Source organism: Chelonia mydas, chromosome 5 (genome assembly GCF_015237465.2).
Source record: "Chelonia mydas isolate rCheMyd1 chromosome 5, rCheMyd1.pri.v2, whole genome shotgun sequence".
Lineage (NCBI taxonomy): Eukaryota > Metazoa > Chordata > Testudines > Cheloniidae > Chelonia > Chelonia mydas.
In genome coordinates this window covers 23,896,143-23,922,885 of record NC_051245.2, presented here as the reverse complement: position 1 = coordinate 23,922,885, position 26,743 = coordinate 23,896,143, and the positions used below count along the sequence as shown (strand labels likewise).

The 26,743-nt window shown below is 43.4% G+C and overlaps 1 protein-coding gene across 11 annotated transcripts in view; it reads right to left on the bottom strand.

The window, feature by feature from the left end:
- RAI14 (retinoic acid induced 14) overlaps window positions 1-12,336 on the bottom strand; it is a 122,136-nt gene extending 109,800 nt beyond the window's left edge. The window contains exon 1 of one of the 11 annotated variants that reach the window (XM_037902633.2): window positions 11,955-12,336. The gene's annotated coding sequence lies outside the window, so the exon portion shown is untranslated. Of the gene's footprint in view, window positions 1-8,268; window positions 8,320-11,103; window positions 11,765-11,954 lie in introns of those variants that run through there. The other 10 variants (XM_037902630.2, XM_043547741.1, XM_043547739.1 and 7 more) reach the window with 10 other exon arrangements.
- Between the last annotated feature and the right edge of the window lie 14,407 nt (window positions 12,337-26,743).

Below are 26,743 nucleotides of genomic sequence, written 5' to 3'. Positions count from 1 at the left end.
CCCCTACGTTCACTATGAAATTTCATGTCATTTTCAGAGGCTCTAGACTCCAGTTTGATAAAGAAAAAAAAACCCACCACCACCATTCTTTCATCACATCAGTTAAGTTAAAATGCCAATTTATTTTTTGGCAAGCAAGTTAAAATGACCACACTATTGTGTAAATTAAGATTTAATACACACTCACATGTAATCTTTCAAAATGGTATCACATAGTTTTATCAACAGTTACATTGCAGGAAAATGGTATATTTGTGGAAAGTCAGGAAAAAAATCATAACCACACACCATCCTTTTGAACTAAGCACAGCTATGAGAAGTTTTTAAATCACCAGAGCTCTACATGAACAGTTCTCATGAAGATATTAAAAAAAAGCAAAAACAAAAACACATGAATAAGCTTCCCAAAATCTCTCAAAGACATGCCAAGTAGGTCTGCAGCTGGGCCAATTCCTCTCCTTCCCCCAAAAACAAATACCTTTCTGTAGAAAGTTAAAGTAACACCAAATCTAATCAAAGGACTCAGGCACGATTAGGTAGTTGTTCTGCAGGCAGAATGCTGACTCACTTTTAATACAAGAACAAGGGGACACTCAATGAAACTCAAAAAGTAACAAGTGTAAAGAGTGACCTCTACAGAGGTAGAAAAACAACAGACTTGAGCTCTCCGTCCCTTTGCGGGAGGGGCGGGTCGCTTCTTTATGACAGACATAGTAGTCTTGAAAGGTTTTTGCAAAAAAGACAAAACTCATTTTATTTTGCAGGTGCTGTCTAGGCTGGAGGATGCTAAAATGATGGAGAATTAACGAGAGGGTGACATGGAGTGAAAATTACAGATGCAGACATGCATCTGAAGAAGTGGGGTTTTTACCCCTGAAAGCTTATGTTCAAATAAATCCATTGGTTTTGCTGGAGGACCTTTAGGAAGTCTCACATGTTCGTTGTGAGCTCTGACTCCTTCATTGGAGAGGTGAGGTTGCTTGATCTTGACAACAAGGAGTCCGGTGGCACCTTAAAGACTAACTGATTTATTTAAGCATAAGATTTTGCTGGTAAAAACCCGACTTCTTCAGATGCATGGAGTGAAATCTGTAATTTCACTACATGCATCTGAAGAAGTCGGGTTTTTACCAGCAAAATCTTATGCTTAAATAAATCAGTTAGTCTTTAAGGTGCCACCGGACTCCTTGTTGTCAAGATCAAGCAACCTCACCTCTCCAATGAAGGAGTCAGAGCTCACAACGAACATGTGAGACTTCCTAAAGGTCCTCCAGCAAAACCAAGGAAGAGCAACCTTGACATTCCTGGTATTTCCAAGGTAAAAAAAAACAAGACTTTTTCACACGTCTTACTTATACATTGAAGCAGGAAAAGGGGGGCGGGGGGGAAGAGGAGGTGGCAGAAGCCTAATGTTTTAAAAATCCTTTGCAGATGATCACTTTTAAAGCTGATATAAAGGTATTATCTTTTATTTAAAAGCCTCTGGAACATATCACCACAAGAGATCATTGAAGCCAATAGTTTAGCAGGATTTAAAACAGATTAAACACTTATATAAGTAAGAAGACTATTCAATTACATGGAATTATATTCCTTTAAAATAATTTTCAGTGGACTAAAAACAAATGTTCATGCATCAGGGCAAAGAAATCACCAAGCAGGGATTTAAATAAACACCACTGCCACCCAGAAACAAAAACTTCCCCGCTACAAGTTTGTTTGGGGTTTTTTGAACCTACATCTGAAACAGCAGAAGACAGGATGTTGTTGAAGACAGGATACCTGACTAGATGGACTAATGGTGAGATCCTCTATGGGAACTCCTGAGTATGCAGACAGAGTGGCTGCAGAACTGGGCCTTATGTAGGACTTATTATACATTCCAATTAGCAGCTGTCATCAACAAGTTTTTGATGGGTTTTTTTTTTTTGGCACTTCCTGTTGGAGGCCAACATTACAACTAATTTTTTTTCCCCACAAGATTCATCAAGATCACATGTTGCCTACAGTATGTGCATTTTATGTACTTATGGCATTATCTAAATCCACAGCAGAATAAAATTTTTGGCAGCATGCCAAAACAAAAAACAAAACAAAACAAAAAAACACACCACCACCACCACCACCACACCAACCACCCCATAGATTCCCAGGTTTGGTGTTGTTCATGACCCACATACTCTAATCTTTTCATCAGAGGGAACTAAAAACAAACATTACGATTAGAATTTGTGCATCATAATGCTCATGATCCCTCAGCAATAGAGAGGCAAAAACCTGTAAAACAACTGGCTTTTGTTTCCCCTTACTAAAGGTCTACATTCTCAAAGGGAGTAACTACTGGAATTAGTACAGAAGAGGTCAGTGTCCCAGTTCAGTACACCTTTATGATAAATGTTCATTTCCCACAGATAAAAGGTAGTTCCTCTAATAACCTACTTCATTACTGTTGTGAATTTCAGTGGATGTGCCTGTGTCTTGTACAAATGAGCACTGCTCTACGACCTTTCAAAACGGTATTTCAGCAGGTGATACAAAGGTACTAACAAAGACCATCTTTTCAATCCATTTATCAAATAGAGTGTAGCTCCCATTTTAGAGCAGATGCAATAATAAATATTGAGAACTGTCAATTTGTATCCACAGCATCTTTGTAAAATCAGAGCATGTAAATCCAAAAGCTCAGCAGCTTAATTCTAGTTAAAAGCATCCGATTGTTAGTTCAATTAAATACACAATACTTGATCTGTAATCCCTTTAGTATATAATTAAAAAATTATTAACTTTTAGCAATACATACTAAAACCCCAGCAAGGTTCACTGTCAACCTAGAAATGCCACCATGTTACAATAAGGTGCAGTAGGATAGTGGTAATCTGAGGCTCCGATATTTCTGTATGTATGGTGTTTGAACCTAAAATTCATACAATTAAGTATTAAGGTTTAAAAAGTTACTATGGCAAGCACTCCCACTGACTTACACTAGGGCAAATCAAATCAAAGTAAATAGCCACTCTAGGCTTATAGTTTCCTCCAATTAAAATTATATTAGAATCAGAGCAAGCTCTTTCAAACAACATTGTAATTAACTCCTTATATGCCCCTTGAATCCAGCGAAGCAACATAAAATGGCCTTAGGGCATATCGTAAATTTGTTAGTCACTAAGGTGCCACAAGTACTCCTCGTTCTTTTTGCTGATACAGACTAACATGGCTACCACTCTGAAACCTGTATGCTCTATGTTTGTGCCACTGAAAATGACTCTCTGCTGCTAAGGCTCATTGCCCTGAATGTCTAATGCCATAAGGGTTAAATATTGGAAAGAAATATCAGTATATTTCTGTAAAGTAGGAGATGTAAGTTCTATTGCCACATTCAGTTTTTCTACCAAATGATATCCCCGTCTCTTTCCGACCACAACTGTACCCAATTTATTACATTTCTATACTCACAGCACAATACTAATCTCAGAATTAATTGTCAATTGTGGGGATGGAGATTAGATGAATGCAAAGTCGGCCCACCCATTAGGAAAGGCTACAAAATCTTCATATCAGATAAAGCTTTTCCAACATAACCAAAATGACGTTCACAACTTCACTTTCCAACCTCACTCTCCCCCTACCTCAAGCAGACCTTTCTAGAAGCCAATAAAGGAGAAGAGCCAGAGACTCCATGAAGAACCTGCATACCGAACACCTAGCAGGGATTCTCCTTTCCCCAATAATGCTTCAGATGATAATCTTCCTCCTAGGCCACGAATTCAGCTCTCATTCCCAAGAACAAGCTCTGCTGGCAGTTAGTGTTGCTCTATTAATTACCCATAGGCACTTGCACAGCTAGTGACTATTCTATTGCTCACCTCAATACCTGTGCTTGTCACGTTCTTCACATGATCAAGCTCCGCTGACCCAGTTAACAGGAACGCGAATGCCACTCAGAAACCTGGGTTTTTTCCATTGCCAGAGCCACTGGGAGGGCTTAGCTTTTGCCCATCTTCCTAGCTGCTTTTGTTTACCATACCATACAAACTGGCACCATACTGAAAGATACCCCCAGCACTTTCCATTCTACTAAATATCTTGTGATTTCATCAAATTCAGCATCTTCCCCCGCAACCCTTCCCCCTCCCCCCCGCCCAGTCTATTGCAGAGAACCATATGCCATCTGACAAACAATGGAAAGGGTTACTGTACCGTGAGTGTATCAGTGTGGCTCTGACTATGAAAACACATTGAGAAATTCACTGTGTGACTCAAGGGCTACTCAAGACAGGGAATGAATGATTTGTACACAGCTAATCCTACTTTAAGCAGAATCATAAGACATAAGATGCATCAGAGACCTTTGGTGACCTAGTCCCACCCTCTGCCTGTTTAGGACCATCTCCTGTGTCCTCCAGCTCTGTCATCTCTGCTTTTAGATGTGTTAAGCAACGTGCACTCAACTTCCCTTGGGAGATTTTTTCCGCTCAAATACATCCCACTGTTGGAAAACTTTTCCCCTTGATATCCTTCTAAAATTCTCCATTGTATCACAATCTCCTAGCTGTAACCTTTGTGTTAATAAAAAAATTCTCTTCCAACCAAGGCACTTACAAGCTTCAAGCATTTTTTTTTAATTATACTGCTGTAGTCACCAACCTGCCAGTAAATGTCATTTCATCAAGCTTTTCATTTTCTCCCTCATGGGGTGCACAGAGAAGGGCTGTTTTCTCCCTCTTTAAAGAAGAGGCTGAGGGTTGGCCCCCTACATCCACCAATCCCCTTTAATCCATAGCTACATCAGGGGATTCACCACAGACAAGGACCATCCACATGGAAATCTCTTGCGACCAAACTGCCAACTGCCACGCACACCCAAGCCTCACCTTGAAAACCACTTCCCCTGGAACATCCCTCGGGGGTGAAAAGAGGTTATGAGAGTGAACCCACATAGTTTACTGCCAACTCTTTGTAGTCACTCATGTTGCTGTGCCCCATGGATCTAGGGTCAGGGGGAGTCCAGCCCCAACAACAGCCACAGCCCCTCCCTATTTACAGCTCAGATCTCCCCCAAGTCTCTGCAGATGAGTCTCTATAGGATTGAGAGGAAGGAGCAAGTATAATGCAGTGCTGGTTCCTCTTCCTGCACTAAGATCCACAGATTCTGGTTCCTCTCTGCAGAGGCAAGAGGACCATGGGCCAAGAGTTATTACATTTCACAGTTTGAACTACTAAGAAATGCTTCTTAATTTTTGATCATTCAGATTGCTGCTGACAAGCTGAGGTTAGGCATCTTATAGGTTCACCATAGATGTACAATTTTTGTATCACAGTCAAATTACTGACTCATTTACTTAAAATCTAGTCTATAGTCAATGAATTTTAAGTACTCTCTGTGGAAGCCAGCACAGTAAATCAAACTAGTAAGACAGTGACTCAGACGTTTTATTTTTTGAACAGGTGTGTAGCTACACGGATGTAGCTGTACGAGTGCAAACCCTTCAGCGGGAAGGCACTGCACTGGGGAAAAAAGTGACTTGTGCACAGATGCGATTTAGCATAGCTTGAAACTACAGCTATAGCGGTACAGCCACACCAGCAGAAAGAAAAAACCCAAAACAAAAAACTACACACCAATTGTAGGCAAGAACTCAGTGTTTCAATCCTCTACTCTTAGACCTTGTCCGCAACTTGTAACAGTTTAAAATCTGTTTTTAAGTTGATTCAGATGAGCCAGGTAAGCCATCCCTGAATGGATGCCTTAGAAGCCTAATGCTAACCAATTTAAGAGTGTCCACATAGGGTTTTGTGCCAGGTTAACTAAAACTGGTTTTTAAAATCAAACTAGTAGAAGTTGTGTGAACACACAAGGCCTTAGTGCCACCCAATTACAGTAACTGGAAAGAATTATACAAAAGAAGAAAACAAGACCCTTCTTCAGTTTATCTTGTGCAACTGATAGCACTCTAAGTGAAATCCTGGCTTCATTGAAGTTAATTGAAGTTTACTCATTTATTCATTAGACTCACATTTTTCCCCTCTGTATCTAATCAGACTCTCTGTCTGGGCAGGTCTTTCAACACAGAATCAGCAAACTGAATTTTTTTTTTTTTTTAAAAGGATAGGAAAATGTAAGACCACAGAAACTGGCAGGGGCAAGGGCAGATTTAATGATTTAAATTACTTTAATCTCAGCTTTAGAAACCAAACAGATTTCAAGCTGCCAGTGTCTCTTTCAGTTGGGCAAACAATTATTTTGAGGAAGATGGAGGGGGGGTGAGAAAGATTGATCTAGTGTACTCTTATCTCTAACCTAGTATAAGCTGTCAATCAGAAGCTGACATTAGCCAGGCAACAATGCCTACAGCAGTCCAAAGCCTACTCCTCTTGAGAAATCCTTCATGGTCAGGTGCCCCAGAAGGCCAAGTGTGGCATGGGAATTATGGGGAAAAATCCTCTTACTAATTGAGAGCGTTTAGTCAAAATGACAGAGGAAAGATGGTCTTGGTTTGAAACACTCTCTGGGACTTAGGAAATATGGGCCCAATACCCAGCTATTCCACAGACTTTGTGTATGATCTCAGGCAAGTATAATCTCTCTGTGCCTCAGTTCCTCTTCTCTAAAAAGGGAGGACAGAAATACAAGGGGGAAGAAGAGGGTGTCTTCCTTCTCTACTTGAACTGCAAAGTCTCCAGGACAGCAGCTATCTGTTTGTACAGCACTTTACACAGCAAGGCCTGGATTTGGATTGAGGCATCTAGTTACAAATAATAAAAATAAAAAGACTACATGAGCCACAGTTCCACTTGTTATCGTATTAACGAAGCAACAGTGCCCAATCAAGAGCAAGGGATGTAACCAGCAGAGATGTGCCGAACCACCTATTTGTTCAAATAGCAGCACAGAAGGCATTCCGAGAACTGCATCTCACAACAGCTAGTACCTGCTACTCGTTTCCTTTACGATACTTCACATCAGACAACTTGCCCCTTACAGGAGTAAGCAAGCATGAAGAAAGTATAAAGATTTAATCTTAAAACCAAGGCTGTACAATGTTGCTTTATGGATGAATGCTGTAAAGTAGCTCAAGAGAAAACAAACACGGGAATTGTTAAGAAGGGATGAACGGTATCTTTATTTAACGTGTGTCAAACCTCATCCTGAAACCCTGTCCCTACCACAAGATGATTCCCTGAAGGATATTACCCCATTGAAGAAATATTCACACTAAGAAAAGTTTTCAAATATTCTATAGCAGGATATAAAACCTGATTGACAAGGGAAGTGATGTGATCTTTATTTTGACTTTCTGAGGCCATTTTAGTTTAATTCGTACGTATGCCTTGCTACATAGAACACTTAAGAGAAAAGCTCAGCCTGTTAAGGAATCAACATCACTAACCCTACAATTAAGTACTGAGAGCACCGGGGGCGGAGTGAACTATACTAAACTGCCAAGGAGGCACCAACCAACCATAGCAGCACCCCCCACCCCGCCCCACAATCCTTGCTGAATGAGGAGGGGAGGCCCTGGGGAAGGGTGAAGGGGGGGGGGGGGGCAGAGAGTAAGCCCATCCCACACTCACCGCATAGCTGCAGCTCCTGTCCCACCAGGCGGGACCTGGCTTCCCGCTTTGGGCGTTGCAACCCTGTGCACCAGGCTGCAACACCCAGAGTGGCATGGGTGCAATTTAACCCATGAATCCATGTTAACACTGCCCCTCGAGAGCACCCATTCATATCTGTATTATTGAAAACCCTTTCCTTAGGGACAGGATGCAATGTCAATATATCAGACTGACTTCATTGTAAATACTGTACATAAAAATACCGAGGAAGGATGGTATAATGGTTAAGTTTCAGAGTAACAGCCATGTTAGTCTGTATTCGCAAAAAGAAAAGGAGTACTTGTGGCACCTTAGAGACTAATCAATTTATTTGAGCATAAGCTTTCGTGAGCTACAGCTCACTTCATCGGATGCTCAAATAAATTGGTTAGTCTCTAAGGTGCCACAAGTACTCCTTTTCTTATAATGGTTAAGGCACTACTCAGGGACTTGGGAGACCCAACTTCAAATTCCCTACTACACCACAGACTTCTGGTATGATCTTGGGCAAGTCAGTCTGTCTGTCTGTGCCCCAACTCCCTACACTTAAAGTAGGAACAGCAGTGTTTCTCTAACACACAAGGGTGTTTTGAGGATAAATACATTAAAGTGTGAAGGGCTCAGATTGGAATGTAATGGGGGCAATACAAGTACCTAAGATGGACAGAAAATCACCTGCTAAATGCTGTTGATTCAACTTCCCCTCCAGCTATCCTAGTAGCCACACTCCCTTATGTGCCAACACCACTCACTTTTCAGGCCAAGCTGCCACTTCACATTCTCTTCTGCAACAACAAATGGAGGAACTGGGACTGTCTAACGCTGCTGCCACCAGGTCTGTTTTAGTTTCCATCCCTGAAGCCCTCTATAATGGTTTACACCAGCACCCAGCTGTAAGTGCCAATGGTGAATTTAGCCCTCTCTCTTTCCTACCCCAAACCCAACTTTATCTCAAACAGTTTGATAACTGTAGATTCTACAATAGTTTATTACTTAAGCTGCCATCATTAAAAGTATGACTTCTGCAATTTTGAATATAAAACACCTCTTAAAAGAATTAAAGATTATGGACAGTAGAAAAACTACTGCCAGAATAGTAGTAATTTCAATGCATATCTTCTGGTGAAGTCATGAGCCACAGAAGCCACCACAAACCTGCCTAGATAGTTGATATAAATCTCAAAAGCATTTTCTTTTGGCTATTTTAGTTTCTGCCTGAGACAGCAAAGAACACAACACTAAAGCTTTAGATTTATTAGTTCTATTTTTAGGCATTTTTGTTTCTTGTTGCATGGTGGTGATACCTGAAATAACAATAACCAGAACATACTCAGCTACCAGAATGAATTGATTATAGTGTATATTACTACAACTGGAGCAAAGATTGTGTCATTAACCTTCACAAAAACCTAGAACTGCACAGAAACTTAGCTTCCAGTCCTCTTGTTCTCCTATTAAACGCATATGCCCCACCAAATGGGGCTGCAGAGAGGTGCCCAAGTGGGGCTATATCAAAACTGAACAGAGATGCGTTATTAAACCCTTTCATGAAAACTTCCATCAGCAGCTCTGTTCACTCTTCCCTTACCCATTTTAAGTAATGAATTGTTTTTGGGGAAGCCAGCTTCTTTGTTATGTTGATAGGTGCATTCCTGGATTAGGGAAGAGAATGGTACATACACATATTCCCAATATTTTGGAGTCTGGAAGATAGACTCTTGCTGTGCATGGTATACAGGTAAATGTTGGCAAGGCACTTTGCTTCTCTGTCAGACAGAATGTCAGGTTCTAAACAAACCCTGTGTTGTTCTTCTCAAATGCTCTTTCACATCTCTGTTTATGTGGCTGTTGTGCGACTCTTCGCTTAGCAAATACAAAAAAGTTCATTTACCTCTCTTTATGAGTGTGTGTCAAAAGCTAAGCAGTTCTAGAGATTTATCAATTCCACCTAATCAATCTAGAGTGTCTGTTCTAGTAATGTACATATATTTAGTGTTTTAAGCTTTTTAATGCTATTCTGAAACCAGCAGAGAGATGGCACTAAATAAGAGGCCTCAAAATGCACAACTGAGAACTGGACATTAAATGTTTAAAATTTGTCAGTACAATGGGTGTTTTGCATGCATAATCATTAACCATATTTATATTCTATTACAGGGTCATAGTCTTAAATGGAGAAATATTTAAAAGTAGATTTTTCAGTAAGAAACTAAAATGATTTGATAAGTAACACAGCACAGCCAAAAAAAGGAGAGGGCGAAGGAAAATCCTCTTCACAGGATTGGTAAGAATTAGAAATATGAACTCCAGTGTGGATCTGACTGAGTTACTAATCAGGTCCATTTTTAATTGTCACCTGCGGGGAAATTCTGAGCTGACAAGATTCTTTCAAATAAACTGAAACCTTGTAGCCTCAGTATCCCCTTAAACTGCTACTTTTGCAGTTATGAACTTTTAAGATAAATTTAGTTCATAACAGTAAAAAGTAAAATTAGATAGGAAGGACATCATCCGGTTTAAAAAAAAAAAAAACAAAACTAAAAAAAGCAAGCATCCTTATGCTACTTAAGAGTAACTCTGAATGTTAAGAATCTAGCTTGCTTTGTATTATTTGTACTATCACTGTACTTTACTTTCTGCATCTTTCAGAGCCTGAACAATGAAAACAGATTAATCATTTTACTCTCAGATTCTAATGCAATGGCAGAATGCTCTACAATATTTGTTTTGCCAAGACTGCTGGGAAATTTGTCTTTCAAAAAAAAAAATTCCATTGGAAAGTAAAGGAAGAAACCATTCCTATTCCGGCCAAATTTAAACTTACAGAGTCCCTTTAAGGACAAGGTACCTACCAGGCCCATCTTAAAGAGTAAAAAACTGGAAAGGGGGAGGGGGTACACACACACAGGTCTGTTTTGCTCACATTTCTCAAAAGTTACTTTAAACTCAGTCCTCATAACTCCCTGAGTATATGTGCATGAATGTTTCTGGGTGGAGAAAAATTTCACCAACAGAGTTGCAAACACCAGGAGAGGTTTATACTTTTAATGAAAATGCTGACAATTTTAACTACAGCTTAGAATGAGATATTTTACAAGGACATTAGTGAGGTATTTTATTATTTGCAATAAAGCTATAGCAGGTTCTGATCAAGAGAATTAAAACCTCTTCTGTTAAACAGTGCCAGCCAGCATCCTTTTGCTACACAAATAGTAAAAATCCCATGTGAGGATAAAAAAAAAAAAGAGGAAAGGATTAAGCATTATTTACAGAAACTTTTGGCATTTAGAGTAAGAGCTTCAGCGACGTAACAACAAAAAGAAGTGAAAATACTCCACTATATGTATGTGTGCGTGTGTGTATATATATGTGGAACAAATTCCACTAGGTCGGAGAGCTTTCCCCAAACCCTGTCTGTGAGACAGATACCTTGGCAGGGGAGGAGCTCCTTAGGGAGAGAGCTGACTGCTACCCGTTAAAGTTGACTAAAGCGGCGCTATTATTACTCACACATGAACTGCAGCTGTCAACTCTCCAAAGCCCTGATGCGACCCACCGCAGGAGAGAGACTGGAGTAAAAAAAAGCTGCCGTTGAGTCACTGGCGGCTGTGCACGGCCCTCTGGAGCCTCTACAAACCCAGACGCGCTGCGGTGAGGGGGGGGGGGGACCTAACTTTCTGCTAAAGGAAACGCACCATCAGCAGCTTCTGGTGGGAGGGGAACAGAGAGAGATCTCCCCCTGCTCCAGAGAGCCGAAAGCCCAACACAGCGACCCACGCCGCCTGCAAACTCTTCCCTCTCCTTGAGGAAACTTGTTCCTCCACCGCTCCGCAGAGAGGAGGCCTCCCACTCACGCAGTCCAGGCAGCGCCCCGAGCCCTGGAAATCACAGGCTGAACTGAATCATAATAAAGGAGAAGGGCTATGAAATCCTTGCCTGCTACCACTGCCTCCCTCCCGGTCTCGCCAAACTTCAGGGCTCCGGGAGGAGAGACGAAAGCAACAAGGGTCCAGCCTGGAGAGCTCCTCTACCTCTGTCTCGCCCATTCATTCCCTCCATCCCTCCTTCCAGCGGGCGTGCCTCTCAGCTCTGCCCTCCACAGGCACCACCTTCCGGCCCCGCTTTTCCTAGAGACCCCAGGAGCAGGCAGCTGGCTCCCCACTTCGCCGCCGCCGCCTCCTCCTTCCCCTCCCCGCTCTCTCCGGGCTGAGCCATGCACACAATGCCCCTATTCATAGCCTCCTCCCCGGCCACTCCGCTCCCTGGATTCCGAATCACAAAAGCAAGGGGTGGGAACAGGACACAATAAAAAGAGAGAGAGCGCTGGATAAACAGATGCCAACTTCTGCGGGGACACTCACCCCATGGAGGCTCCTCGCCCGGCGGCTGCTGCTGCCGCTGCCGGCTCCGGAGCCGCACACGCTCCGCGCCCGACACGCTGGCCGGGGAGAGGAAAGCGGAGCCGCAGCTGCCCGGGGAAAGTTCCCTCCTCCTCCTGCTGCTGCTGGTGGTCAGCGCGAGCCACACACACACGGAGCGAGCAGCCAGCTCCCAACGCTCCGACTGCTCGGGGAGGGGCGGGAGGGGAATTACATCACTCTGGGCCCACGTGACCGCAGCGCTCCTGCCCCCGTTGAGGTGTGGCGTGGGGCGAGGGGGGCGGCGGACAGCGCTCGACGCCCGGCTGGGGCTTGAGCCCAACAAGATTCTGTGAGTCACGTGGCAGGCGGGGATGCTCCCCCTCCCAAGCCGCTGCTGCCGCAGGTCGCTGCTCTGTAGCGCCCCCAGCGGTGGCTGCGGCTGCAGTTCCCTTCCACTCCCGCTCACTGCCCCACAGAGGCCAGGCGTGGGCTCAGGGGTCTGGGTGGGACAGGCGGGAGCGGATGGAGGAAAGGGGCAGGAGCTAGAAAGAGATGGGAAGGATGGGGGAAAAGGAAGGAGCAGGCTGGGGAGAGTGGGTGAGCAGGGGAGCTGGAAAAATTTGTATGGGGGGTGCTGAGAGCCATTGAATCAACCTGTAAACCCTGTATGGGACGCGAACCACTTCAAGCCAGCACCCCTAGTTCCAGCATGTGTGTGTGGTTCAGCAAGGGGAGAGGGTTGAGACCCAGAGACTTGGGTGGGGTAGGGAAGGGTTAGACCTGGTGGAGCGGAGAGGAGCCAAACCGTTCCACCTTCCTGGCTCTTCCTGGCTTGTGGCTTCAGGTTAGACCAGCCCAAGGATGAGCAGAACGAGGGACCAGAGCCACTGGATGTGGAAGATGAGCCACTGAGGACAGCCCCAGCCACATCATGAGGCACTTTGTTGATGAAAAATGCCTACCCTGCTTTCCCTCCCAGTGTATCTTCCCAGAAGCCTCTCATTGGCAGCAGCCCTCTGACCCTTTCTACCACTTAGATTGTAAACTCTTACGGTGACCAGATAAGCAAGTGTGAGGCAAGTGGGGGGCAATAGGCACCTATATAAGAGAAAGCCCCAAATACCGGGACTGTCCCTATAAAATTGGGACATCTGGTCACCCTAGCAGAGACTGTCTTTTTGTTCTGTGTGTGTGTGTGTGTGTGTGTGCGTGTGCGTGTGTGTGTGCGCAGCACGTACCACAATTGGGTCTTGGGCCATGATCGGGGTGCCGAGGCATTACTATCATACACATAAATAATAATAACAAAGCGCTTTCAATCTGTATAAGACAAGAGACAAGGGATGGATAGAGACTGATGAGGGACTAAAAGGAAACAATGAGACAGTGTTGGCCAGCATGCTAGGCAGTGGTCTCAGTGCACCAGCAGCATAACTGTAGTCATGTTTTTGTAGGCATCACAGTAAAGGAGGGTTTGAATGAGGGATCTGAAATGAGGAAATTTTTGTGGATGTTTATGGGGAGCTCTCTACAGGCGCCGGCTTCCTCCTTGCACGGAGGGTGCTCAACTATCGCCTGCTCCGCCCCCCTGCCCCTTCCCACACATGCTCCATCTCAGGCCCCGCCCCCACCCCACTCCTTCCCCGAAGCCTCCACCCCCACCCCACCTATTTCCAATCCCGTCCCGCCTATTCCCCCCAGTTCCGCCTTCTCCACCGAGTGCATCCCGTCCCTGCTCCTCCCTCTCCCCCCAGCACCTCCTGCACACCGCAGAACAGCTGATCTGTGGTGGGCGGGAGGCGCTGGGAGGGCGGTAGAGGAGTCGATCGGCAGGGCTGTTAGGGGTGGGAGGCGCCAAGGGGCAAAGGGGGCACCCGCTAATTTTCTTCCATGGGTGCTCCAGCCCTAGAGCTCCCACAGAGTCAGGGCCTATGGAGCTGTCCAATCCCCACCTGAGAAAGCCTTGGTTCACAAATTCCCCTATTAAGACCACAGCCCCCACTCTTGCTGCCACTAACGTCCCATCAAAAATCCATCAACCGTCTTCTATGTACCTCATTAACAATCCCCTATATTTGGTTCCATTTCACAAGCCCATGGCCTCTTCCTAATACTACAGAGAATTCTTTCCTGGGTATCTGGCTGGTGAATCTTGCCCATATGCTCAGGGTTTAGCTGATCACCATATTTGGGGTCGGGAAGGAATTTTCCTCCAGGGCAGATTGGAAGAGGCCCTGGAGGTTTTTCGCCTTCCTCTGTAGCATGGGACACGGGTCACTTGCTGGAGGATTCTCTGCTCCTTGAAGTCTTTAAACCACGATTTGAGGACTTCAATAGCTCAGACATAGGTGAGAGGTTTTTCGCAGGAGTGGGTAAGATTCTGGTGCCTGCGTTGTGCAGGAGGTCAGACTAGATTATCATAATGGTCCCTTCTGACCTTAATATCTCTGAATCTATGAAACTGCAACTAGCCTCTCAGCCCAGATCCCCCCTCGCTCTCAACAGCATCCACCAGCGAGCACTTCCCCCAAACACCTGTGTGAAAACCACACCAGTGTCGTAAGGAAGTGCACTTACAGAAATGAATGTGTGATCCCTATATTGTGCCGTGATATTTACTTTGACTGTGAGAACAGAATCAAATAAGTCCACCAACACCATTTTCCCTCTTTTTCATTTTTCTTTTAAAAAACACAGGGAAATAAAAAATGAAAAACTATAGTAATCTAATGCTACGGCTGAGAACTTAACTTGCACAAAAATAGGAACATAGGAAAGTTGCATTTTATACAACAACATTAGCATTTTATACATTAACATTATAGGGCACGTTGCATATATTTAGGATTTTGTATTCCTGTTTATGCTGTAAAATGCATACCTTCAAAGTACTAGAGGGTCACACACTCCATTGCTTCTGTAAACTGAGTTCATTGCACACACCAAGGGCTCCTTGCATCCCTTCATTTTCCCCACAAGCTCCCTGTGTACCACCCTCCCATCCCCCTCCAACTCCCCTTTTGTCCTCCATACCAAAGTCTCCCATTCTCCCCCATGTGTGCTCCCCAATCTCCCCTTCCCCTTACCATTCTTATTTATTTTCTTTCTGTCTGGAAGAGAAGTCAAGGTGCCAGCATTTTAAAACCTATTGGGACCGTGGGCAGAGCTGAAATGGGGAGTGGTGTTTTACACTGGAAGATACTAATGGCTGTCATCCAATTGGTTATTTGATCTATAGACCAGGGGTTCTCAGCCAGGGGTACACATACCCCTTGGGGTATGCAGAGGTCTTCCAGGGGGTACATCAACTCATCTAGATATTTGCCTAGTTTTACAATAGGCTACATAAAAAGCCATAGCAAAGTCAGTACAAACTAAAATTTCATGCAATGATTTGTTTATACTGATCTTTATACTATATACTGAAATGTAAGTACAATATTTATATTCCAACTGATTTATTTTATAATTATATGGTAAAAATGATAAAGTAAGCAATTTTTCAGTAATAGTGTGTTGTGACACTTTTGTATTTTTACATCTCATTTTGGAAGCAAGTACTTTTTAAGTGAGGTGAAACTTGGAGTATGCAAGACAAAACAGACTCCTGAATGGGGTACAGTAGTCTGGAAAGGTTGAGAGCCATGACTATAGACAATTGCAGAGGTAGCTGAAGCTGCTGTGCTAACCAGAAGCCATAACCTCTGTTTGCCCAATTTTCCCTACTTCTGATTTTCACCAAAATCAACAGGTTTCTTCCCAGTGACGCCTAAAACATTCCCTGAAATGTTGGAATTGATCCGATGTGGTGAGAAATGCCATCAAGTTGGGTGTAGGGCCTTGCTTCGCTTGGCCAAAAATACTACATATATCCCATATAATATTCCATATTATTGGGACCATCCCGATATGAAGGGCTTTGTCTTATATAGGACCCTATTACACCCCCACTCCACCCCGTCCCGATTTTTCACACTTGCTATCTAGTCACCCTACATATATGCAACGTGGCTGATTTAACAATGGTTTAGGAATCTTGTGCCTGATTTGTGGAACAATCTAATGTAAGTGGAACTCCAGTGTAACCCATGGATTTAGTTACCCTAACATAAAAGTGGTGTAATAAAGTCGAGAATCAGGCCTCTTAAATTTTGAATTTTTGGACTAAAATTAATTTACACTCTCAATCTTAATGCTAATTGTTATAAGGTTGAGTCGGGGGTGGGGGGGGCATGCGTAGCAGTAGTATGTCATACATTTAGTCTCCAACAAATTCTGACTCCATTATTGTACAATTTTCAACCTTTGGTGAATATAATACTAACTAGATCAGAGTGAAATACTGTTCATCGTCTCAAAAAATTGTAGTTGAGGACAACTCTCTTAAAAACTTTGTTCCCACGGTTTGTGTAAAATTGTAAAATCATCTTAATTTGTTTTATAGAGCCTAACTACACTCTAGGTTAGATTTCTTTTATGCAAAACAGTGCTTTCATCTATTCCTCTGCAAGTTCCCCTTTGGGAGCCCAAAAATAGCTGCTGCCTCTTTTTGAACCTCATTCTGTTTAAAAATCATCCTTTTCTTTCATTTAAAAAAAGGGGTTATATCCAGGTTCCCATGCCCCTCTCTAGCAATCAGGCCATGCTCACAGGTGTTACCATCCCTCCCAGACTGCAGAGAGAGAACAGAATTATTTTGGGCTGCTACTGGAGTGTCCACTCCTTCTCTCCCCCTATACATACACACACAGGGGCTTTTGGCATGCAATCTGTGCACTCATGGATCCCATAGTCATGCCCCCAGTTCAAGACACTCCTTTGTACTGCTGCATATGAAGGGGGCAGAGCATGAGGCTGCGAATCAGGAAACCTAGATCTTATTCTTGGATCTGTCTCTGACCCGCTATGGGATCTTGGGCAAGTCACTTCAGTTGTCAGTGCCTCAGTTTTCCCATCTGTAAAATGAAGGAAATGATACTAACCTTCCTTTATAAAGCCCTTTGAGATCTATGGATTATAAGCACTATAGAAGAGCTAAGAGTAATTGTTATAGTGAGTAGGTAGATTCTAGTCTGCTAGCATGAAGGACGCACAAAGCTGATACATACCTGTGATGGGGAGTGCACCCCACACAAGGCCTTAAGATGGCTAGGCCTAACTGCCTACCCTGCACCTGGAGGAAGAGACAGGGAGAGAGGACTAATTAGAGATGAAGCTCAGCTGGACAGAAAAAGGAGGAGCCTGTATAAGGCCCAGTAGTGGAGCGTATAACGGGGTAGTAGGGTGACAAATGGCAGTCACTCTCAGAGTGAGAGAGGGTGAGGTAGAAGTAGCTCAGGGACACAGCAGTAATATTCAGTACTGTGTAGACTTTGACTGCTTGTTGTAGAGTCCCTGGGCTGGAATCCAGTATACAGGGTGGGCCTGGGTTCCCCTACCAGCCACTGGGAAAGGGACAGTGAAATGGAAGACTGCCTAGGATAGGGAGTCCCAAGAGACTTTGATACATGCACCCTTCCCCTCCCCAAAGGGGAAAATTACAGTGATTTGGCCAGAGGGCCAAGCTGTGATGTGGGAACAGCTGAGTCCTGAGAGAAACTGTGTGATGAGTACAACTGCAGGAAGAGGTGTTGGCCTGGCAGAGCTAATCCCCAGATGCATCTCCAAGGAGGTGCTCCAGCCGTTAGTAGAGCACCCTCTGATAATACCCTTTGCATATATAGCTTCCCTTAGCAGCATAGGGCTGTATGACATCCCTCCTTTCAGCCCTTTGTATTGGAGGTATGCTAGGGGGATGGTAAAGAAAGACATTCTCCTGCACTCTCAGGTCCTGTAAAGGCCATTGTGGGGTCATTGCAGCTAAGTATAAGTTACAGCATCCCTGAGTTTGCTGTAAATTATGCTGGAACCACACAGGCCCCTAGAACAGGGAGATGTGGACAGATGACTTGCATTATGTTGACAGGTTCTTCTAACTAGCCTTTTGTGGTGTTTAGGTTTTTTTGCTGCTTCTGGCTTGGATTCTATTTCACATTACACAAGAAGCAGATTGTGTCTTCTCCCAGAGACTGTGTGCAAAGCAAAGCAGAATCCTGCACTGCTTAATCTTCCCCTAGTTCAAGATCCTTAAACTTTGTTTCATAGACCAAAACACCCGTATATCATTCTACTGCACTCCCACTTTCTTGTTGGACTGGTTCAGGTTTTATTATTTCACATCTGAATAGTCTGTTTTGCTAATCCTGAGCGATTGTTGCTCCTACAGGAGCCTTTAAAGGAAGATTACTTTCAGATTTAGTGACTTCTTGTTTGGTCTTGTTTTGTTCCATTGTTCTGTATTTACAGCAAATGATTTTTTACCCTTTGTCACAGATGTCTCCCACAAGTGAGCTTGGGAAGGTTACAGCACATGTATTTTTATATCTGCTGCCATCACAGCTTTTTCTTTTTAACTAATTCAGAGTGGAGTTACCCAGTATCCCTTCTGTGGCTCTGTTTACAATGTAGAATTTTCAAGGTGCCCAGATTAGACTACTTATCCCTTATTATTTATACTACTAGTTTAGCACCAGCAATGTGGTCCATGCTATGAGACAGAAGAATAAAGACAATCTCTGCCCTGTGGAGCTTGACAGAGAGAAAGATGACTCCAGGAAATCCAATGGACTGAAGACAGCCACACAGTGAACTTCTTGAACTGAGATGAAACTTAGGACAGAGAGGAGGGCTGCCAGCCACTTCAGTTGCCTTGGAGGGACAAAGAGGAAGAAGCATATGTGAAATTCTGGCCCCATTGAAGTCAATGGCAAAACCCCCATAGATTTCAGTGGACCAGGATTTCACTTCACATGTCAAGATTATTCAGATTTTAGGCTGCTGGACCAAGATTTCTTCTCAATGTACCAGTTCTACCTCCTCCCTTTCTCTCTGCATTCCTCTTCACACCTTTCTCCATCATATATATATCTATATATATCTATATATATCTCCTGGCATATGACACTTTGTTTGAGCCCCTTATGGCCCAGTGCTACCGTCATGTGGAAGAACCTGTATTAATGTAAAATCCCTGCTATACCATCCTCAAGGTTCTTCTTGTTGGCTGCAGGGCTCCCTTCTTCATGGCAGTAAGACTGGTCTGTTATCTGTCTCTCCCTGTGGCTGCACACTCCCACTCTGTTCTGGGAGCAGAAGTTGTGAAGGGGAAGTGATACTATTTGTTTCAGCATTAAATCCTTTAAGGATGTCATAGCAGTGATCAACTGGATCTGGAGAAACTTGGCATAAAGAGCAGCTGCTCCTGCCCTCCCTATCTGCACAGCCTCAGCTGAACAGAATAGATGGGGAAGAGCTTGTATGGGCTCCAGCTGAGGAAGGGAACACTCCTCCAATGGCCCTCGCCTGAGATGCACCCACTTTTATATCTCTACCTACCTACCAAAGAAGGGGAATGTCTGTCCCTGGGTGTATATATATATTTTTGAATGTAGCATATAGCTAAAGGAACACAGTACACAAGGGGCTAATGCAATTCTGCTTCAACTATCAGGACAAAATCATCATTTTTCCCTTTTTTTGACCATATAATAAGCGGAGCCTGAATATTTGTATTGTTGGTATGAAGAACACACCATGCTTTGTGTGGGTTTATTCAGGGAGAAAATAATTTCTTGGCTGTTTGGCTAACTTCCACTGTAGTGTCAGTGTGGAAATGACATAGGTTATCAAGTCCATCCCCTTGAAAGTGCTAGCTTGTGGTTCCCAGAGCAAAGATATATCAGATAGATCCACGCCCTGGTCATGGGACCCCCACAATGAGCGGGTGCTGAGTGTGTGCGGAGTCGGTCAAAGCTACGCCCAGCTCATGAGACAGCTCATGGTGTCCAACACTGTCAGGTGGTCCAGAGATATCTACACGGAGCGCATCACGGGATACCGTCAGTACTAGGACGAGTAAATGAGACCCCTGGTCAGGGAAATAACCCACTTCCTCCCCTGATGAACCAAGGGATGCACCCCACCCATGTTCCTATTTGCTACACCAACACTGACTTGGACTCTAAATACATTCTATGGGTGGCATACCCAAGATCACTTGTTCACTGACGCTTTAAAAACTCCCGCACCCCAATCTGGGTCTATGCTTGTTATGTGCTATGTATATATCTTGTGAACCTTGTAACCGATACTTGTAATCTCTCATAACTCAAGCCTGACCCCAGATTTACAGTACCTACCTTCTTAACTTGTGTAAACTTGATTTTAAACATTAGCTTTAATAAAAATTTTAAATCAGTTTTTTTTATCTGATATATCCTTCCTTTGGGAACTACAAGCTACCACTTGCAAGGGGATGGACTTGATAACCTAATATGTCATTTCCACACTGACTATCACCCTCAATATTATACCACAACATGTTTCATTCTGAAATGAGTTTCAAAGCACATCAAGTCGACAGAAGAGCAAGTATTACGCAATCCTTGCAGAACAGATTAAACCTAAAGCTACAGTAGATCCATACAAATAATTGAAAAGACAGATAAGAGTTTCTTCCTATAGAAGAGCCAGATAAGCAAGTGGACACCTGTCCAAATATGTATTAAGACATTTGATGGTACAGAAAAAAGCCCTATCAACAATCTATACCAGAATAACAGGACACATTTCAAAACTGTACAATGTGAATTACCTGTTTATGTGGCATCCCTTCTCCAGTGTTTTTATTATTTAACGTAAAGCCCCATTCTCCCTGGAATGGCTTTTTCCACACAGGAGAATGGAAACTCTATGAGTTTCAACTCACCTTCGTTCCTCCTCATTCTTCCATTGGGGCTGAGAGAAAAATTTGCTCTTCTGTGGAAAGAACGAGGAGTACCTGTGGCATCTTAGAGGAAGAGGCTGCATATTCAATTCTCTAAACCCCGTGGATCTTAGGAGAACAGCTGTAGATGAGTGGGCTATCTGTGGAGAAACCCCTGGCTTCCACTCTCCTACCTGGCCCCCTTGACAACACAACACATACGGACTGTACCTGGAGCCTTGAGGTTTGAGGCTTCTAAAGTGTTGAGGGGAAAATGGGCTCAAATTACTGCAGACTTGTGGTATCAACCAGGCAAGGTACTAACAAGCTTCAACAGGACTTTATTTTACCAAGCTGCTGCTGCACCCTCTGTAGCTTTCTCCCAGCCTCTCAACTCCTCCCCCCTCCTTCCTGTTTCCTGTCCTTTCAGACACTCAACAGCCAGTGCTCCCAATTCTAATAATTACAAGCAACATCTAAACACCACATTCCCTCCTCTCTTAAGAAACTCTCCCAATTAAAATAAACATTATTGGTCTAACCACAGGAACAAATATGAAACAAGACACTATACTGTTGGCAGAAATATTATACTGAAAACACTGTAGATACTACATAACATAGTCTCTAGTCCAGACAGGTGGTCGTCTGGGTCTGACAGTCCGTCTCTCAAGCCCCGGTTCTAGTGCAATCTCTTGTTGTGTTGGTACTACGGTGAAGCCATCCAATGCAGACTGGGTGTTGGCATAATCTCCTGTTGGTGCATAGGCAGGTGCAAGATAAGAAGCATTCCATACCCCCTCATCGGAAAGTCGATAGGTGTAAGGTCCCTTCTTCTCTATGGTTTTAAGAGGAGCTGTGAATTTATGGTCCCCTTTGCGTAAAATTCCAGGGTTTCGTATTCTAACGAAGGAACCACACTCAAACTTTGGTTACTTAGCACCCCACCGCTTGTCTGTGAAAGCCTTAGACTTTGCTTGGTTCTGTTCAACTGTTTTTCTCACACCAAACTCATTTGGGGCATCAGGTCATGCCTTTAACAATCCAGCAATGTTCAGTTTAGTATTCATCTGTTTCCCATGCAGTAACTCTGTGGGTGAACTTTGCGTTGTGGCATGTCGTGTAGCACGGTATGCTTGCAAGAAATCAGTAATGAAGGGTGTCAAGGTTCCTTCCCCACTCTGAACTTTACGGTACAGATGTGGGGACCTGCATTAAAACCCCCCTAAGCTTATTTTTACCAGCTTAGGTTAAAACTTCCCCAAGGTACAAACTATTTTACCTTTTGTCCCTGGACTTTATTGCTGCCACCACCAAGCGTCTAACAAAATATAACCGGGAAAGAACCCACTTGGAAACTTCTTTCCCCCCCAAATTCCCCCGAGCCCTACAGCTCCTTTCCTGGGGAAGGCTTGATAAAAATCCTCACCAATTTGTACAGGTGAACACAGACCCAAACCCTTGGATCTTAAGAACAAGGAAAAATCAATCAGGTTCTTAAAAGAAGAATTTTAATTGAAGAAAAAGTAAAAGAATCACCTCTGTAAAATCAGGATGATAAATACCTTACAGGGTAATCAGATTCAAAACATAGAGAATCCCTCTAGGCAAAACCTTAAGTTACAAAAAGACACAAAAACAGGAATATACATTCCATTCAGCACAACTTATTTTATCAGCCATTTAAATAAAACAGAATCTAACGCATATCTAACTAGATTGCTTATTAACCCTTTACAGGAGTTCTGACTGCATTCCTGCTCTGGTCCCGGCAAAAGACACACACAGACTAGAGAGAACCCTTTGTCCCCCCGCCCCCTTCCAGCTTTGAAAGTATCTTGTCTCCTCATTGGTCATTTTGGTCAGGTGACAGCGAGGTTATCTTTAGCTTCTTAACCCTTTACAGGTGAAAGCTTTTTCCTCTGGCCAGGAGGGATTTAGAGGTGATTAGCCTTCCCTTTATATTTATGACAAAGGATATCCACAGTCGCCCTTCCAGTTTAGCCATTTGCAAATTCTCTTTCAAACTTAGTTAAACCGTTCAATTTCCCCATTGGCTTGAGGGTAATATAGGGATGACCTTCTGTGTAAAATGTTCCTCTGTGCTAGAAAAGTTTCAAACTCCAGGGAAGTAAATTGACTACCATTATCTGAAACCAGTTCTTTGGGGTTACCTTCCCTGCTAAAAACTGAAGAGAGGAACTTAATTACTGTAGCAGAAGAGATTTGCGATGTAAACACTACCTCAGGCCATTTACTGAAATAGTCTATTAAAGTGATGGCATAACGGCAGTCAATTGGAGCAGTATCAAAGGGTCCTACATTGTCAATTGCCACTTTTTCCCATGCAGATTCAGGAAGAGGAACAGGCTGTAATGGAGGGGTACATGTCACTATTGTCTTATCATGCATTTGGCAAGTGACACAGGATTTTATGAATGCTTCAGTTTGAGAGTCCATCCCTGGCCACCAATACAGATCCCGTAGTCGTTGTTTAGTTCGGACAATTCCTTGATGAGTATCGTGTGCCAGGTGTATGAGTTTTGACTGTAATTCTTCTGGCACAAGGAGCTGGTGTGTACCTCGTAGCACACAGCCATAAACAAAGAAAGTTCATCCCGAACTCTAAAATAAGGCAGCAAAACTGGGTCAAGGTTTTTAGGGTGACTGGGCCATCTCTTTGTCAGAAATTCCCGTAGTTTTTATTGAATTGGACACGCTGAACAAGCAGCTTGAAATTGTTCTCTTGTAACTGCAGTGAGAATGCTTGTAATAAGCGCAACCTCCTCATCCTCCAGTGGACCATCTGGTGAAGGCAAAGGCAGGTGAGAAAGGCATTTTGGTTTCCAGGCTTATATTCCAGTTCATAATTGAAAGAGAGTAGTCTTGCAGACCATTGAGCAACATGGTATCCTGCTCTTCCCAGTCCTTTCGTGGTGAGCAACGTCGTCAAAGGGCTGTGATCTGTGCGCAACTTGAACGTGCGGCCCCACAGGTAAGTTCTCCATTTTTCAGTAGCCCAGACACAAGCAAGTGCTTCTTTTTCGACAGTAGAATATTTTCTCTCAGCATTACTTAGTGTCCTTGAAGCAAATGCAACAGTCCTCTGAGTGTTGTCCTCATGCAGTTGTGTGAGAATAGCCCCAAGTCCATAATTAGAAGCATCAGTAGTTACAATTGTGGGCAATGCAGGACTGAATAGTGCAAGTACTGGACTACGTACAATCAAGTCTTTCACCGTTTCGAAACTAGCTTGTGCATCCATTGTCCACACTAAGGTTGAACTTCTCTGTAGTAATTCCCATAACGGTTCAATGACAGAAGCATAATTGGGAATGAATTTTGCATACCGGGAGGTAAGACCCAAGAAGGAACGTAAGGTTTGCAAATCTGTTGGAGGAGGAGCATTTGAAATTGCCAGGATATGATCTGGATCAGGTTTTAGTCCAGCCTGTGAAATTGTATGCCCCAGAAAGGGGAGTTCAGTTTGTCTAAATTTGCATTTGGACCATGTCATAAATATAAAGGGAAGGGTAACCACCTTTCTGTATACAGTGCTATAAAATCCCTCCTGGCCAGAGGCAAAACCCTTTCACCTGTAAAGGGTTAAGAAGCTAAGGTAACCCTGCTGGCACCTGACCCAAAATGGCCAATGAGGGGACAAGATTCTTTCAAATCTGAAGGGGGGGGAACAAGTCTGTGTGATGCTGTCTGTGTGATGCTTTTGCCGGGAACAGATCAGGAATGCAGCCTTACAACTCCTGTAAAGTTAGTAAGTAATCTAGCTAGAAATGCATTAGATTTCCTTTTGTTTAATGGCTGGTAAAATAAGCTGTGCTGGATGGAATGTATATTCCTGTTTTTGTGTCTTTTTGTAACTTAAGGTTTTGCCTACAGGGATTCTCTGTGTTTTGAATCTGATTACCCTGTAAGGTATTTACCATCCTGATTTTACAGAGGTGATTCTTTTACCTTTTCTTTAATTAAAATTCTTCTTTTAAGAACCTGATTGATTTTTCCTTGTTCTTAAGATCCAAGGGTTTGGGTCTGTGTTCACCTGTACAAATTGGCGAGGATTCTTATCAAGCCTTCCCCAGGAAAGTGGGTGTAGGGTTTGGGGAGATATTTTGGGGGAAGACGTCTCCAAGTGGGCTCTTTTCCTGTTCTTTGTTTAAAATGCTTGGTGGTGGCAGCATACGGTTCAAGGACAAGGCAAAGTTTGTACCTTGGGGAAGTTTTTAACCTAAGCTGGTAAGAATAAGCTTAGGGGGTCTTTCATGCGGGTCCCCACATCTGTACCCTAGAGTTCAGAGTGGAGAAGGAACCTTGACAGACCTACTGAGCTGGAGGCCTGCTGTGCTGATGCAGTTTAGTACAGACTGCAGGTTATTGTCATGCTCCTCAGAAGTACTTCCAAACATGATAATATCATCCAGATAGCACTGAACTCCATGTTGATTCTTCAGAATCAATGACATCATTTTTTGAAAGGCACTTGGGCCAGATGCGAGACAGTATGGAACACGTTTAAAACAAAATACTCCGTCATGTGTAATAAATGCTGTGAGGTCTCTACTATCTTCATGCAACATAACCTGGTGGTATGCGCTCTGCAAATCAAGAGTAGAAAACATCTTTGCTCCATGGAGTTCTGCAAATACTTCTTCTATGTGAGGAAGAGGGTGGCTGTCAATCACAATAGCTTTATTTGGCTCCCTTAAGTCCACACATAGGCGAATGCCTCCACTCTTCTTCTGCGGGACTACTATAAGTGAAACCCATTCCAAGGGGTCAATCTCTTCAATAATGTCCTTTTGAACAAGTTTTCTAAGTTCCTCTGAAACAGCTTCCCTGACTGAAAATGGTAAGCACTGTAACTTCTGTCATACAGGCATTACATTATTCCGCATTTTAACTTTATGCAGAAACCCGTAAGTACAGCCGAGTTCTCCTCAACCTGGTGTTGAGTCCCAGCTGAAACTGGTGTGTGTACTGCAAGAGTGCTTTGCTGAGGAAGATCAATTCGTCCATTAACTACCCTGAGATTTAAAGCAGCCAATAAATCTCTGCCAAGGATAGGAGTGCCTTTGTGGACAATGTAGAACTCTGCAGTTACACAGCAATCACCAAAAGTAAATATTAGTAGCAGCCAGCCATGTACTGGAATATGGTTTTTCAAACAGTGAAATTTGGGTTCAGTAAGAGGCACATCTTTAAAGTAATGCAGATAGATGGAATCAGGTAGTATAGATACTGCTGAGCCAGTGTCCAACATTAGATGACTAGAGTGTGGTTTGCCTGAGGGTATGGCGGAAACATTTATAGTGCACTTTATCTGTTCTGGAATATGTGCAGTAGTGATTTTGTCCATGCCCAGCACAGTAACATCTGGTATTGTAACTGCATGCATCTGTTGATTGAACTGGTTACTGTAACATACTTAGCAAAATGTCCAATCTTTTTGCAGTGATTGCACTGAGCTACTTTTGCCGGACATCCTGTGTAGCTTGCAAGGTGTTGTGGGGATCCACAGCGAAAACATGCTTTTACTTGCAATTGTGTGTCTGCAGTGGTAGTGAACTTTTCTGCAAAGGAGTAACAGCCTGGACTGTGCCTCCTGTATCCATGCTCATTATTTTGGCTTCAGCTGTAGCTGACTCAATCTGAGTGGCAATGGCTTTTCTAGTGTTAGTTGTGGTTCTAGAAGTAAGCGTTCTCTTACATGAAGCATGGTTGTTTTCTCAAAGAGCTGGTCTCTAATCATCTCATCTGCCATATTCCCAAAGTCACAAGTTACAATCAGACTCTTCAGGGAAGCAATATACTGCATTATAGTTTCCCCTGGTTTCTGCTCATGCTGGTGAAATCTGTAGCGATTAGCTACTACATTCACTTTTGGCACAACAAAATTCTTTAATGCAGTGAGTGCAGTCTCATATTTATAATCTGCCAATTCTGATAATTACAAGCAACATCTAAACACCAC